Source organism: Somniosus microcephalus, chromosome 3 (genome assembly GCF_052327205.1).
Source record: "Somniosus microcephalus isolate GS21.2 chromosome 3, FLI_Smic_1.0, whole genome shotgun sequence".
In the NCBI taxonomy this organism is placed as follows: domain Eukaryota; kingdom Metazoa; phylum Chordata; class Chondrichthyes; order Squaliformes; family Somniosidae; genus Somniosus; species Somniosus microcephalus.
The window spans coordinates 107,730,533-107,742,551 of NC_140989.1; positions in this window are offsets into that span (position 1 = coordinate 107,730,533).

Sequence of the window (12,019 nt, forward strand, 5' to 3'; positions counted from 1 at the left end):
CTCATCACACACCCATCCAAAGCTCGCCCGGAGTTAAAATCGGGGCCCCTTAATTTTCCTAAGATTGAGACTAAATTAGTGGGTCAGTAGTTGCCAGATGTGGATTTGTCATCATCTTTTTTGAATACGAGAGCTACATTGGCCTGTTTCCAATTTGCTGAATCCTCTCCTGTGTTCATTGACTCCCTCAAAGTGCCTCACAAATCTCCTCCCATCCTATGGAATTTATTAGCGTTCAGGCAATTGGACCTATCTAGAACTACATGGAGCAGTTTTCTTCTCGTTGCAACACTGGGAATAATGTGTCTCTGGTCATGACTGCAATCAATGGCGGGAAGAAACTAAGTAGTGGAGAGTCTTGTGCCAAGATTTCAAGTGTGTTTGAAAGCCAGCCTCCCCCAGGACACCTTTTACAATGTTTGCCCAGATGATTAGTGCCAAAAAGAACTGCCGAATCATTAATTGGGTTATTTTAGTTCATTTTGTCTCTTAATTATTGGTTTAATTAGTGATTTTTCTACTGAAACAGCAACATTTAATGCCAGAGATTAATTTACAGGACAAAGTGGGATTTAACAGTAAAAATGTTCAAAGTAGATTTAATAAAACATGGAACAACAACAGCACTGAAAGGCCGATGCAATTCCACCCAATTTTTAATTGTAATAATTTGAATTATAATTGTATAGATTTTTTATTATCGCCAAAGTGGATATCACAGATGTTTTTGATCAGATAGCAGGATGACCAAATAGATAAAACAGACATTGAAGGTCTGGGCCTCTCTGCAGTGTCTGGTCATAACAATTAATACTATTGTTTGACATATCAAGGGAATTTACCAGGTACATGATTCCAAAGTGCAGCACAGCTCAATATTTGTGGGAATGACCAGCAGGTGGCAGCAAAGTTCATTAAAATAGATTCACAAGTCAAAGAGAAAAATGTGCAAATGCTGGAAATCAGTGAAATTAAAATAGAAAATGTTAGAAATGTGCAGCAGCCCCATCAGCTCTGAAATACAAGAAAGGTGCTGATGTTCTGTGTTTGCTCTGATTCCACTTTGTAACATTAGTCACAAGAATAAGAATGCAAGCTCACAAATAAGGACAATTAAACAATAACCCATTCATTATAGAATCAAAATATACACTTTGGGTGAGCGTCACACACCGCATGTTGTGTAGCGGTTCGTGCATCTGGTTTATGGCCCGCCTAATTTTCGCCCATTAAAATTGGGCAGGCCACAAAGCTAACCTTCTTGCCTGATATTCCTATTATCTCGGCCCAGGTGCACATTGTATAATCTGCCCCTTCCTTTTTTTTTACACACAGATATTTGTGGATCTGCACAAGCAGAAAGTAGCGAGCAAGCGCTGGGAGTAGAGTGTGTCTACTGGCACGTGTAATTTGGCACCAGTACTGGGATAAGAGGGAGCTGTTCCATTTGGGCGGGCTTCACTTGAACCATGCTGGGGCTAGAGTCCTGGCGAATCGAATAACTAGGGCTGTAGAGAGGGCTTTAAACTAAAAAGTGGGGGGAGGGGAGGATCCAGGTGAGCGGGAATTTAAAAAGTCAATGAGAAATGAGAAAGCAATAGAGCAGGATAGAGATGGAGGAAATAATAACCAGAGTGTGACAGGAAGAGACAGAATGTTTAAAAATAAGAGTGCAACAGAAAATGGGGCCAAAATAAGGAGGAATGGTAAAAAGACAAAGTTAAAAGCTCTATATCTGAATGCACGCAGCATTCGTAACAAGATAGATGAGTTGATGGCACAAATAGATACAAATGGGTATGATTTGATCGCCGTTACAGAGACATGGTTGCAAGGTGATCAGGGCTGGGAACTGAATATTCCAGGGTATTTGACAGTTCGGAAGGATAGACAGAAAGGAAAGGGAGGTGGGGTGGCTTTGTTGGTAAAGGATGGGATTAATGCAGTGGTGAGAAGTGATATTGGCTCAGAAGATCAAGATGTAGAATCGGTTTGGGTGCAGATAAAAAATAATAAAGGGAAAAAGTCTCTGGTGGGCGTAGTCTACAGGTCCCTGAACAGTAGCAATACTGTTGGACAGAGTATAAATCAACAAATAATGGAGGCCTGTAAAAAAGGTACGGTAATAATCATGGGTGATTTCAATCTCCATGTTGATTGGACAAATCAAATTGGCCATGGTAGCCTTGAGGAGGAGTTCATAGAGTGTATCTGGGATGGTATCTGTTAGATCCGTGATTCTGAGAGTATGATGTTTTTCAATAACCACACGGATGCTGTAACTTAACAATCAACAGGTATTTACTGGAGTAGGGTAGTCTCAAGACTGGGGTACAGAGGCATGCTCAAGGCTTATATACAGGTGTGGTCACTGCCGGTACTACAGTATAGAGGAGCTGTAAAAGTAGTTCTCTCTTAAAGGTACATACACCACAGTATCCGAGAACAGTATGTAATGGAACCAACCAGGGAGCAGGCTATCTTGGATCTGGTACTATGTAATGAGACAGAACTAATAAATGATCTCATAGTAAAGGATCCTCGAGGAAAGAGTGAGCATAGCATGGTTGAATTTCAAATTCAGTTGGAGGGTGAGAAAGTTATATCTCAAACCAGTCTCCAGATCTTAAACAAAGGCAATTACAATGGCATGTGGGCAGAACTGGCTAAAGTGGACTGGAAAAATAAATTAAAGGGTATGACAGTTGAAATGCAGTGGCGGACATTTAAGGAGATATTTCATAACTCTCAACAAAAATATATTCCAGTGAGAAAGAAAGATTTTAAGAGAAGGGAGCACCATCTGTGGCTAACTGAGGAAGTAAAGGATGGTATCAAATTGAAAACAAAGGCATACAATGTTGCCAAGATTGGTGGGAGACCAGTGGATTGGGAAATTTTTTTAAACCAGCAAAGGATCACTAAAAAAATAATAAAGAGAGAGAAGATGAATTATGAGAGTAAATTGGCAAGAAACATTAAAACAGATAGTAAGAGCTTCTACAGGTATATAAAAAGGAAGAGGGTAGCTAAAGTAAACATTGGTCCCTTAGAGGATGAGACTGGGGAATTAATCATGGGGAACGGGGAAATGGCAGAGACTCTGAACAAATATTTTGTATCTGTCTTCACGGTAGAAGACACTAACAACATCCCAATAATGGATAATCAAGGGGCCACAGGGAGGGGGGAACGAAAGACAACCATTATCACTAAGGAAATAGTACTTGGTAAAATAATGGGACTAAAAGACAACAAATCCCCATGACCAGATGGCCTGCATCCCAGGGCCTTAAAAGAAGTGGCTGCAGAGATAGTGGATGCATTGGTTGCAATATACCAAAATTCCCTGGACTCTGAAGAGGTCCCAACGGATTGGAAAATCGCAAATGCAACACCCCTATTTAAGAAAGGAGGGAGGGAGAAAGCAGGAAACTATAGACCAGTTAGCCTAACATCTGTCGTTGGGAAAATGCTGGAGTCCTTCATTAAGGAAGCAGTAGCAGGGCATTTGGAAAATCATAATGCAGTCAAGCAGAGTCAGCATGGTTTTATGAAAGGGAAATCATGTTTAACAAACTTGCTGGAGTTCTTTGAGGAGGTAACGATCAGGGTGGACAAAGGTGAACCATTGAATTTCCAGAAGGCATTCGATAAGGTGCCACATAAAAGGTTACTGCATAAGATAAAGAGTTCATGGAATTGGGGGTAATATATTAGCATGGATAGAGAATTGGCTAACTAACAGAAAGCAGAGAGTCAGGATAAATGGGTAATTTTCCGGTTGGCAAACAGTAACTAGTGGGGTGCCACAGGGATCGGTGCTGGGGCCTCAACTATTTACAATCTACATTAATGACTTGGATGAAGGGACCGAGTGTAATGTAGCCAAGTTTGCGGATGATACAAAGATGGGTGGGAAAGCAAGTTGTGCAGAGGACTCAAAGAACCTGCAAAGGGATATAGACAGGCTAAGTGAGCGGGCAAACATTTGGCAGATGGAGTATAATGTGGGAAAGTGTGAGGTTATACACTTTGGCAGGAAAAATAAAAAAGCAAATTATTATTTAAATGGAGAGAGATTACAAAATGCTACAGTTCAGAGGGACCTGGGGGTCCTTGTGCATGAAACATAAAAAGTTAGCATGCAGGTACAGCAAGTAATCAAAAAGGCAAATGGAATGTTGGCATTTATTTCAAAGGGGTTGGAGTATAAAAGCAGGGAAGTCCTACTACAACTGTACAGGGTATCGGTGAGACCACACCTTGAGTACTGTGTACAGTTTTGGTCTCCTTATTTAAGGAAGGATATACAGGAAACTCTCTTTTAACCAGCAAAATTCAGGAGTAGGTTCAGGTAAGTTTTGCTATATATTAGTGGCCGTGTAACCGGGGTTCCTGCACCTGTGGCCGTGCAACAGGGACTCCTGGATCTCTGGCCGTGTAACCGGGACTCCTGCACAAGTGCCGTGTAACCGGGGCTCCTGCACATGTGGCCGTGTATGAGGCTCTCATACCTTGGTAAGTATACCTCTCTGTAATCCGGACTTTTTGATCAACTGGCACCACGCTGGTCCCGTCCGTGCCGGATAAAAAAGTTTCCTGTACTTGCATTGGAGGCAGTTCAGAGATGATTCACTAGGTTAATTCCAGAGATGAGGGGGTTGACTTATGAGGAAAGGTTGAGCAAGCTGGGCCGCTACTCATTGGAATTTAGAAGAATGAGAGGTGATCTTATTGAAACATATAAGATACTGAGGGGGCTCGACAAGGTAGATGCAGAGAGGATGTTTCCCCTCGTGGGGAAATCTAGAACTCGGGGGCATAGTTTCAGAATAAAGGGTCGCCCTTGTAGAACTGAGATGAGGAGGAATTTCATCTCTCAGAGGGTCGTAAATCTGTGGAATTCTCTGCCCCAGAGAGCTGTGGAGGCTGGGTCATTAAATACATTTAAGGTGGAGATAGACAGATTTTTGCAAGATAAAGGAGTGAAGGATTATGGGGAGCGGGTGGGGAAGTGGCTTTGAGCCCAAGATCAGCCTTGATCTTATTGAAGGGCCAAGTGGCCTATTCCTGCTCCTATTTCTTATGTTCTTATTGTTGAGATTTTGGGCCAAATCGTCCATTAACAATATCTCTGGCTTGTGCTAACATATTGATGTGTAGCATAATTTGGTTACATGCTTATAAAAAAGAACAAGAACAGTTTCCTTGATAACACGCCCAGGAAACAAAGAGAGAGTGGCTGTATCCAAGATATCCAGAGACTTGAGCATAAAAATCTAGGCTGACACTCTAGTGCAGTACTGAGGGAGTGCTGCACTGTCACAGGTGCCATTTTTCGGATGAAACGTTAAACTGAGGCCTCGTCTACCCTCTCAGGTGAATGTAAAAGATCCCATGCACTATTTCGGAGAAGAGAAGAGGAATTCTCCTGCTGTCCTGGGCAATATTTACCCCTCAATCAACGTCACTGAAAACAGATTATCTGGTCATTATCTCATTGCTGTTTGTGAGACCTTTCTGTGCGCAAATTGGCTGCCGCGTTTCTCCTATACAACAATAACTACACTTCAAAAGTACTTCATTGGCTGTAAAGCACTTTGGGACATCCTAAGGTCATGAAAGGCGCTATATAAATGCAAGTCCTTTTTTCCCCTAAATGCTCAGTGTCTTTATCCAGTGAGTAGCTGACCCATATAAACCAGTACGGTCCCAGGTTTGATCTCCAGGCTGCACTGTTAGCTGAACCCAGCCAGGTTGGTGACATGGAGTGGGGGGAATAATTGCCTATAGTGTCCCTTGGTTAAGGCGTGGAGAATCAGCTAGGGTTCCTGCTCATGAACCCTCTCCAGTGACCAGTGCTGGAAGCTGGAAGCATCTGTGTATGGGCATTGGGTGAGGATAGGATAAGGCTCAGCTGTGACCCCCTCGCCCAGTTGTCAGGTGCTTATTGTTCAGGCTCTAGAATGAAGAATGGCAACTTGGGTGATGTGCTGGGATGTGACTCGCACCTGCGAAGCTGTACCCCAGCCAACCACAACAACTTGCATTTATATAGCACCTTTAATGTAGTAAAACGTCCCAAGGCGCTTCACAGGAGCGTTATCAAACAAAATTTGACACCGAGCCACATAAGGAGAAATTAGGACAGGTGACTAAAAGCTTGGTCAGAGACGTAGGTTTTAAAGAGTGTCTTAAATGAGGAGAAATAGGTAGAGAGGTGGAGAGGTTTAGGGAGGGAATTCCAGAGCTTAGGGCTGAGGCAGCTGAAGACACTGCCACCAATGGTGGGGCAAAGAACATTGGGGATGCGCAGAGTCAGCACTTTAGTCAGGGGATGGAAATAAAGTAGCAAACATAAGAAATAATTTTTTCATAATTGCAGTTACTCGGACTTTGTGCAATGACTCTAAGACAAAGGGCTTGATTTTGCCAGGCCCGAGGAGGCGGGATTGGCGGCGTGAGTTGTTAAAATCACCAAAAATGGCGTGCGGACCCGATCCTGCCGCTGAGCAATTTTCCCAAATGCGTGTTTTCTGACCCCCTTACCATTCCGCCTCCAAGAGGCGGGATAGGCCCTTAAGGCCCTTAATAACCCCTTAATTGCCTCTATTATCCCATTTTGAGAGGCCTTTCTGATTTTTAGACATTTCCCTCATCCTTCACGCCTCCTCTGGAACACGCCAGGTAATCCTGGTGGCCTGACAATTGGATTGCTTACTAACAGCTGCAGCTTCACCATTACAAAGGAGTTTTCACCAATGATCATTTGCAGGTGGCAGAACTTTGTTGTCTCAGGTCTGGGGGAACTTTTAGCAGGCATACTCATTGTTGTGGAAGTTCGGAGCCTGACACCCATCTCCAGTGTGACCTCCTGGGAAACCCCTCTCCCCACCTTGACTAAGCACTTCCTCAACTGAGGCATATTCCAGAAGCATGGCGAACATTTAATTCCTTTCCTCCTGGATATCAGATTCAGACGCAGACAGGCTGCGGCAGCAGCAGAACCATGAGCAGCAGCAGCACCAACAGCAGGGGCATCAACAGGAGCGCCAAGCTGCTAGTCACCCACCTGAAGATGCACAGGCCAGAAGGCGCCAGCGCGCGAGAACATTACTGCCCGGGATGCAAGGGACGCACTCATCCTGGCCAGGTTTGCTTAGCCTGCACAAGCAAACACTTTAGTCTTGCTCCTTCTTACCAGAGCATCGACAATGGAGAAGAACCTGTGGATTCCTATCACTCTGACCACCATTCTGACAATCGCAAGGCGCCCTAAGCCCTCAATGTGAAAGTCCCATTTGCGAAATGACATAGGCCACAACTTCAACAGTTTGCCATCAAAACACTTTATAATACAATCACAATAATGGCTGGTCCAAAAGCAAAACAACACAGCATCCAAGTAACTACCCTTGTGACTACTTGTGCTTTATCTTCCTCTTACACATGCTCCTATGTGATGCTTCCCCTGTGGCTTCAGCAGATGTGGAGGCCCCTTGCTCACTCTCTTGCTGCTCCTGTCTCGAAGCCTTTGGTGGGCGTCCTCTGGGGTGGTGAACCTGTGCGAGCTCGCCAACAGTCTGCTGCTCCTGCGGCTGTGCAGGGGCTGAGACGCCCATCTCAGTTGGATGAGGACTCTGGTGGGGCTCTGACCGAGGGCTTTGCTGTGGCATGGTAGTGTGAGCACTTGGAAAGGAGCCCCCACTTCCTTGTTGTCTGCCACCAACATCCCTCTCATGGGTCAGCCCCACTTCAGAGCTAGCAAGTGGCTTGACAGCACCTTGCTGCACTGCAGGGGGGCCATGAGGACTCATTTCTGCACTGGAAGTCCTACTCCAGAGGACTTGCATGAAGGCTGACCATCGCTGCTCAAGAGATGTCATTCTATTCTGAACAATGACCATGTTTTCAATACCCTGGCAACTTAAGCTCCTCCATGGACATAGCCATCCTCTCCTCTACCGTAGCCATCCTCTCCTCTACCGTAGCCATCCTCTCCTCTACGGTAGCCAGCCTGACCATGGAGGTAGCCATCCTTTCCACGGAGGTTGCCATCCTTTCCGCAGTGATGCGTTCATGCGCCAATGCATCCACAAAGGCTCTGCTCATGTTCACGATGGACTCCTCCATTCGCTCCACACTCGCAGCGATCCTGAAGACAAAACCTGCCAGAGACTCCTGCACCTGTTCATGGAGTTCCAGCACCGCTCTCCTTCTGGATGGGCACGGAGGAACAGGGTCGACATGCAGCGGAGCCGAGCTGGCAGAGTCCTGCGCCCTCCGACGAGGACTCTCCACTGCTGTCCCTGTCTCCACCATCTGCTGATGCTCATTGTGAGCTGTGATACACCAGGTGACAACACTACTCTATCTCGCGAAGGTCCCACCGAGGTGTGAGTGTCTGCGCTGGTGTAGGGTGCACTGAGTTCTGCTGACGCTGTGCCCTCAGAGGTTGCAGCTTCCTCTGAGGAGTCTGGAAGCTCAGGCTCTTCCTCCTGGACAGTGGGGACGAGGGCTTTCGATGGTTCTGTGGGGGAGTAAAGGAAAGAGTTAGAGATGTGAGGCCAAGGTTACATGCACATTGAATATTGCAGATGATCACAAGTCAATCTGTTAGAGCATCAGAGTCATTATCAGTGACTCATGCAATGTCAATGAGAGAGATTCCAAACTATTCTGTCACCAGCTTGTTGTGATGCGCCCGCCTGTCGATCCCCCACTTGGATATCCTCCTTGATCCCAGCAATTTCCAGGGCCGCCTCCTCCCAGGGGGTGAGCTGGGCTACTGAGGATGACCCTCCTCCTGTCATGGCTCTTTCCCTCTTATTGTGGGCTCTCTTTCCCTGCAATGAGAGACACAAGTGGAGTTTGAGTGAGAATGAAGGAGTGAGTGTAGAAAATCCATAGCATAGATGCTTAGAAGGATACAAAGGACCATCCCTGTGTGTTGTAAGTTGTTGTTGTCATGGCATCACAGTGATAGGGAGTGTGAGGGCTGCATGGTCGAATAGTTAGGTGAATGTGACCATAGAGAGAGAAGGAATGGGTAAGGGTGCAGGGATGTAAGTGGCAAGTGGCATGTGGAGGAAGAGGTTGGCAAAGCAGAGTGCTGGTGAGGAGAGGTGATGAGGATCAGATTGAGGGTGATGGGAAAGTCATACTCACTTTTCCTGTTTGGAGAAGGTCATGAAACCTCTTCCTGCATTGCAGCCAGGTTCTGCAGCTCATTGAAATGGAGTTCACCTCCTCGGCCTCTTGTAGCCACACAGCTTTTGTCTGCTGGGGTGGTTTTTTTCTCCCTGAAGAAGGGAGCAGCACCTCCTTATTACATCTGGCTCTGTGCACCAGAGCTTGGAGGGAGGGCTCATCAAATCGAGGAGCACACTTTTGCTTGATTGTTGACATTTTCCACAATTCAACTCCTTCATGTAAATTGCAGAGCCTTTGCAGTCTCCAGAAGAATCAAGGCTGCTTGCAGGTCTGAAATGCAGCAGCATTGATGACGTCATCGGAGGCGACTTTCTGTGTGAAAAGACTCAATGGGCCAGGTGTTCCCACACGCAGGAAATCAATTGCCCAATTAGGGGAAAATCGCACTTTTTCAACACTTCACTTAGGAGTCGAGGTCCTGACACGATTTCCACCTGACACGCCCCAGCCCACCCACACTGGCAAAATCCAGCCCCTAGTGTGTGTTTATGGAAGAGTAAGAGGGTGTGAGCTGGGTGAGACAGTTACTGGGAGCAAGGGGGAATCAGACATTCGGGGTTGCTGCTCTGGGAGAACCAGCAATGGGTGTCACAACAGGCATGACAGAGAATCTCAAGGGAGACAGTGGGCTCGTTCAAGAGGATCCAAGCATGAAACAGCAGCAGGACAGAAGGTAGGCTGGGGGTGGGGGCGGATATCGGGGGACACAGTGCTGGAGGAGGGCCACAACTGGATCAGATGTAGTGGAGGAAAGAGCAGAGGAAGGCCTGGGAATTACATGAAAAGGAAAAGTTGGGAGTAGGAGGCTGAGGTCTGGAGTGGCAACCGATATCCCCACACGCTAATGGTTAGAGGGGGAGGTGCTGGATTACACGGCCTGGTGGCAGATTGTTACGCATGGTGAGGATAGAGGCTGATATGAGAAAGGTAACCAGCCCAATCTCTGAGGGCCTGTCTTAAGTAGAAAGCTGGAGTGTAGTGAAGTGTGGATTGGGAGCCGGCCAGAGAGCCAGCGGAGGAATGCCGCACATCCACTACGATTAATGTGAATGGTCCTTAAAATACCAGCCTTTTATTCAAAGGTTTTGCTACAAAGTATGCAGATGTTTTCAAATATCAATTTGTATACAGAACAATAGCAAAATACTGCGGATGCTGGAAATCTGAAATAATAACAGAAAATGCAGGAAATACTCAGCAGGTCAGGCAGCGTCTGTGGAGCGAGAAACCAAGGTAACGTTTCAGGTCTGTGACCGTTATGCTTGGGCTTTAATGTGTGAAAAGTTTTTGGCGAAGGGGAGCACACCTGAAATATTAATTCATCTGTTCCCTGACCTGCTGAGTGTTTCCAGCATTTTCTGTTTTTGTTTCAGATTTCCAGCATCTCGCAGTTTGTTTGGCTGTTTCTGGACACGCACCGCCTTGCATGCAGCCACTAGAGGGGGCAGTGATCCATTTCTTCTCACTCAGTCAGACTGAATTGTCTGTGCTCTGCAGTGAATGCAGTTATAATGGGTGATGTTTGCTGTTACAGTGGACATAAAAACCGATAGTAGTTGTAATAATTAACTTACAACATTATAACTAATTGCAGAAAAAAGTATACTGCAGCTCACCAATCTTTTAATATAGGCTAATTCTTGCTGTAGGTACATTTTACCAAGTCTTTACTTCCTCTGAGCAAGGCTTTGATTCTTACCCTACGGTGAGTTTGATTTTACTCTACCCACTGGTTTGACCTCCTTTTCTCTCTACTTATCCTGAGGGTGCTGACTCATGCTGAGGTACGGTGCCAAATGTGTTGGCTCAGGCAATGAGTATCAGCAGATTATTCCACTGGAAAGAATCACAACTGGCGCTATTCCCGTCTTCATCTGACACACGCAAAGTTTTCCAGCACTTAAGCGGAAACTCTGGCGTGTTTTGTCTCCTCCTTAGCTCAGGGACACTGAGGCCAATTGTAGCATCCCTCCTTTGCCTTGGATGAGACCCAGGGGGGTTACAAATTACGTTACGAACCAACACACGTAGCAACACCAATGTAAACAACACGTATAAAAGTAGCAAGTAGATACTGTGGGGCAGCAACCAGCACTGAGAGAAAAATCAACTGCTGTCATTAGCCAGCAGGTGAAAAGCAGCCAGTACTTTTGACTACATCAACTCCTTCAGAATGGAGCTGGATCAGTATGTGGTTGAGCACAGGATTGGAGGTTAGAGGGACCAGTACAGACTGAGATGCTCAGAGGCTCCTTAGAGTATGACGGCTGCTGTGTACTCGGGTGAGAGGGGGAATGTTGCCTGTAGAAGACTGGAGGTGTGAGGATGGCTGAATATTCTGGGATTTGGGATGATTACCTCTGGGGATCAAGGTGTTTATGCAGAGCATTGAATGGCTGGAATAACAACAGAAAACGCTGGAAAAACTCAGCAGGCCAGGCAATATCCGTGGAGAGAGAAACAGTCAACGTTTCAGGTCGAAACCCTTCGTCAGGACTGAGAAAAAAGCAGGAAATGAAACAGATTAAGAAGCAAGTTTGGGGGCTGGGAAATGGGGGAGGGGATGAAAGAACAAAAGGGAAGGTCTGAGAGGTGAAGAGACATTACGAGATATTCAAGGCGAGACGAGATGGTAATAGGACAGGTAAAGAGACAAAAGATGGCTCTAGATGAAGTGTGAAATGTGCTGGCAGAATGAAAGACAGCTGCCATGTGGGAGAAAAAAAAAGGAAAAGGCACAAACCAAAAGTGTGGATAAAAAATATATAAAAATATAATAGGGGCCGAGGTTATGATCTGAAAT